The sequence below is a fragment of the Carassius carassius genome, chromosome 34 (genome assembly GCF_963082965.1).
Source record: "Carassius carassius chromosome 34, fCarCar2.1, whole genome shotgun sequence".
Classification (NCBI taxonomy): domain Eukaryota; kingdom Metazoa; phylum Chordata; class Actinopteri; order Cypriniformes; family Cyprinidae; genus Carassius; species Carassius carassius.
Window position 1 is genome coordinate 29,762,358 of NC_081788.1, and position 4,819 is coordinate 29,767,176.

At 42.9% G+C, this 4,819-nt stretch overlaps 1 non-coding gene across 1 annotated transcript; it reads left to right on the forward strand.

Annotated features, from left to right (window-relative positions):
* Window positions 1-3,852: 3,852 nt before the first annotated feature.
* LOC132115519 (U6 spliceosomal RNA) lies at window positions 3,853-3,955 on the forward strand. The gene has a single exon (XR_009425502.1). It is a non-coding gene; the product is annotated as a U6 spliceosomal RNA (small nuclear RNA).
* Window positions 3,956-4,819: the final 864 nt, after the last annotated feature.

A 4,819-nucleotide genomic window follows, 5' to 3' on the forward strand; every position in this document is an offset into this window, starting at 1 on the left:
TGTCAGATCTTGTCTGATTGTGATCAAGTAAAGGTCAGAATAAGGTCAGTAATATCTCCAGATGAACTCTTCCTGGACTGAAGCAGCTCAGCTTTACCTGATTCTCCATCAATCATGTTTAAGAGTCTCAAATCTGATCCTCAGGATCTTTTGAGGAGCTTTTTTTTCCAGAAGCTTTACTTTCACTGTTCCTCAGCGGAGGAATGATCTTCACAAGCCTCCAGAACATCTCACATCTTCTGAGGAGGCTTTATTTCTTCAGCTCTCAGTCACTGTGTTATATGTGCGGATCATTCACATCTCAGACACATCACTGGAGACATTTGATGTCAGTATCTACTCTCACTGAATTACACCACAAGCATCAGAATTGCATCATAGGAATATCAGCATCTATGAGCTGCTTTGCTCCTTTGTTGCATCGGTTGCTGTTGTCCTCCTCCAAACTCAATCCGTGGTTTAGGACATGGAGGGTCTGTCTATCAGAATTCAGCCGGTGTTTGAGATGTCTGCGAATTCTCTGACCTGACCTCCATCCCTGACAAATGCAGTCTGAGAACTCGCTGACACAACTTCAGCACTCGGTAAAACGTGTTCTCGTGAATTTCTCGGGTCTTTAGCTTTCCATCAAACAGCACCAAATGCTTGTCTGAGAGAGCTGAAGTGTCGTATTGACCACATGGCTTTGTGTAATGATGCTTATATTAATCAAGCAGTAAAAATGGCCATTCCTGAACCCAAACAAGACATGTGCAGATGAGAGTTTGAAGCAGGCACTTGTGGCACAAAGTTATCCTGCATCACTTCAAAGACGATGAGTGGAAAAAGCATTTTAGATAGACACGGCAGTCCTTTATTACATGCAACAACAAACAACATTGGCTTTACGCCATTTCTATGTCATTGCACATGCGCAAGTTTCCACTTTCGGTTTTCAACTCAATCAAGTGTTTGCATGTCCTATCGAATGGATTCAAAAAGGTTTATCTCACCCCTAACAACCCAATTGAAATTTCAGTTGGTTTTGGCATTTTTTTTCAACAACTGAAGTGCTGACAACATGAGCATTTTCTTTAAAACGTGTCTTTTAAACCGATTGTAATCGGACCTTTTGTGTATCTGCAAGTTAATGGCAATGCACTGAGCAGGTTAGTGTATTTTAGTATGACAAACTATCATATTTAAAGGTTCAGATTTAATTTATTGCAGCGATTTAGTATTTAGTTTTCTTGTCTGTAAGTGAAAAAGCATTTGAAGCATCACATGTCAATCTCATGCTGACATTTTGCTCGTGTTCCCTTGGCTAAACTCTCAACTTAAACATGGTTTTGACTGCGTCAGTTAAACGAGTCTGCTCCTAACAGCCAGATTAGGACACAATATCCAGATTTCAGCTAAATTCTCCACTCGACTGGGTCAGATATGCTCGAGTTTAAATGAAAGCGTTCTTGAAGGTCTGCGTGTTTTGTTAATTTGCAGCTCACTGATGCTGATGGGATATTGTAATCATGACAAACACACTGATAAACCCTGATCGACGTGGACGGAGTTAAAAATTCCAGGCTTTATTGACATCAGCAGTGAGGTTATGAGGAAATCGGTTTAGAAAGAGAGAGTCTGTTTGAAGCCGTTGTGTTCGTCTGACGTTCCAGATGTTGTGTGTGCAGCAGATTGAGTTGCGAGCGTGTTTTGACTATACGTTTACAGTGTTAAATGTTTTATTGTTTCTGATTAGCCGCTACATTCACATACATCTGCAGGAGTCTGCAGCGGTTATGTCTCTCTTTACATTTACACTGTTCTTTCTTGAGCAGATGTGATGGGATTTCATTCAAATTAACCATGTTTTTGTGGCATACGTGTTACTGTATAAGTGAAATCACACGTTTGGACATCAGTGTGTTTTGTTTCTGTTCCGACCCTCTGTTAAAAGTCTTTTTTCTTTCTGTTTCAACCGAGTTTCAGGTTTGTATTTGGTGATTTTAAAACAGCACGATAAACAACTGAAGAAACAGCATGATGATGTTTAGTTGGACAGGATTGTTGAGATGTTCTTCTAGCTCCGGGCTGGTTTGTAATGTCCACCATGTGCCGTCCACGTCTGATTTATCACCAGCTCTGTCTGTGGGATCGGGTCGGTATCACTGCTAAATGAAAAAGCACTGTTAAGATGCCTTTGAGGCAATAACTCTTCACCTTTCGGCTGAGCCCAGTCATTTCTCTCCAGGCCTGTATATACAGTGTGTGTGTGAGGCCATCTGAGATGCTAAACACTGAGAAAACATCAGCCTTCTGCTCCGAGCTCTTCTGTTTGTTTGGCCAGTCTGTGTGTGATGTGCAAATTGCAATCATATTGCATTTATGATAGGACTTTTATTCTCTACCACTGAAAATAGCCTTTTCATGCATCCTATTGCATGCATTTTCCCTCTTTTTTATTGAATTATAAAACAAAATGGCCATTAAAACCCACACAGGCTCCCTGGGGGAAAGCACTGGCATTTAACATTCTTGCCAAGCATTTATTTGAACCTCTCCAGGAAAAGAAAAATGGCAATTTCACATTAAATGGCACGATGCATTGTGGACACATAGAGAGTAATTCAATAAAAGCGTTGGTGTTAATGAAGCTGTGGAAATCAGGCTGATACACAGACTTGTATTAGCTCAAATTAAACATCACACCACCAGGGGCGGACTGGCCATCTGTGTGATCTAAAGAATCACAGAACGGCCAGTACGCATGCAGTCATCACCTCATTCAGACTAGAAGTCGCACCTTAGTATAAGTCGCATTAGTCCAAAAATACGTCATGACGAGGAAAAAAACAAAAATCGCAGTGGATTGTAAGTCGCATTTATTTAAAACCAAGAACCAAGAGAAAACATTACCGTCTACAGCCGCGAGAGGGCGCTCTATGTCTTCAGTGGTAGACTACAGGAGCACTGAGCAGCATATAGCGCCCTCTGGCGGCTGGAGACGGTAATGTTTTCTCTTGGTTCATTTCTCTCGGTTCATGTCAAATTAATTTTGATAAATAAGTCGCACCTGACTATAAGTCGCAGGAACAGCCAAACTATGAAAAAAAGTGTGACTTATAGTCCGGAAAATAAGTAATATAAATATAATATAATATAAATAATAAGATTATTAAGTAATAAATTCATTTTAAGACAGCATGGAATAGATTGTATAATATCCTGTTATAACTGTAGCCTATATTATATAATCTATTCCATGCTATCTTGGAATAAAACCTTTTTTTTTAATCCACTTCATAATTTGGTTTATTCAGGTTGAGCTTAGACCAAGAGCAGAGAAAGACACTCACTCCAGCTCAACTTTAAATTACTTTTAAGCGCCCCAAGTCAGATAGTCACATCCTAGAGTTTTTTTTTGTCAAACCACCCTCAGAAGAAGACAAAACACCTGACAGTACAGAGAGTGTTTAAGTTGAGTGTTTAAATCAACAGTACACAAAGATGTACCCGCTCCGAACTCCCGAACTGACTCAAATGATTCGCGATCCCCGAACTGACTCAAATGATTCGCGATCCCCAAACTGACTCAAATGATTCGCGAACCCGCTCCGAACTCCCGAACTGACTCAAATGATTCGCGATCCCCAAACTGACTCAAATGATTCGCGATCCCGCTACGAACTCCCGAACTGATTCAAATGATTTGTGATCACGTATCGAACTCCCAAACTGACTCAAATGATTCGCGAACCCGCTCCGAACTCCCGAACTGACTCAAATGATTTGCGAACCCGCTCCGAACTCTCCGCGAAGCCGCTCCGAACTCCCGAACTGATTCAAATGATTTGCGATCCCCAAACTGACTCAAATGTGCCACGGCGGCACATATACTAAAATTGGATCGATACAGAGAAGATTAGCATGGCCCCTGCGAAAGGATGACACGCAAATCCGTGAAGCGCTCCATCCCCCAATCGAAAGGTTGTGAGTTCGAGTCCCGGGCCGGCATAAAATTGTGGGTGGGGGGAGTGCATGTACAGTTCTCTCTCCACCTTCAATACCACGACTTAGTTTCCCTTGAGCAAGGCATCGAACCCCCAACTGCTCCCCGGGCGCCGCAGCATAAATGGCTGCCCACTGCTCCGGGTGTGTGCTCACGGTGTGTGTGTGTGTGTTCACTGCTCTGTGTGTGTGCATTTCGGATGGGTTAAATGCAGAGCACAAATTCTGAGTATGGGTCACCATACTTGGCTGAATGTCACTTCACTTCACTTCACTTCACTTCACTTCACTTCACTTCACTTCAAATGATTCGCGATCCCGCTCCGAACTCCCAAACTGGTTCAAATGATTCACGCTCCATACTCCGAACTCCCAAAATGACTCAAATGATTCGCGATTCCGCTCCGAACTCCCGAACTGACTCAAATGATTCGCGAACCCGCTCCGAACTCTCGAACTGATTCAAATGATTCGCGAACCCGCTTTGAACTCCCGAACTGACTCAAATGATTCGCGATTCCCAAACTGACTCAAATGATTCGCGAACCCGCTCCGAACTCCCGAACTGACTCAAATGATTCGCGAACCCGCTCCGAACTCTCGAACTGATTCAAATGATTCGCGAACCCGCTTTGAACCCCCGAACTGACTCAAATGATTCGCGATTCCCAAACTGACTCAAATGATTTGCGAACCCGCTCCGAACTCTCCGCGAAGCCGCTCCGAACTCCCGAACTGATTCAAATGATTTGCGATCCCCAAACTGACTTAAATGATTCGCGATCCCGCTCCGAACTCCCAAACTGGTTCAAATGATTCACGCTCCATACTCCGA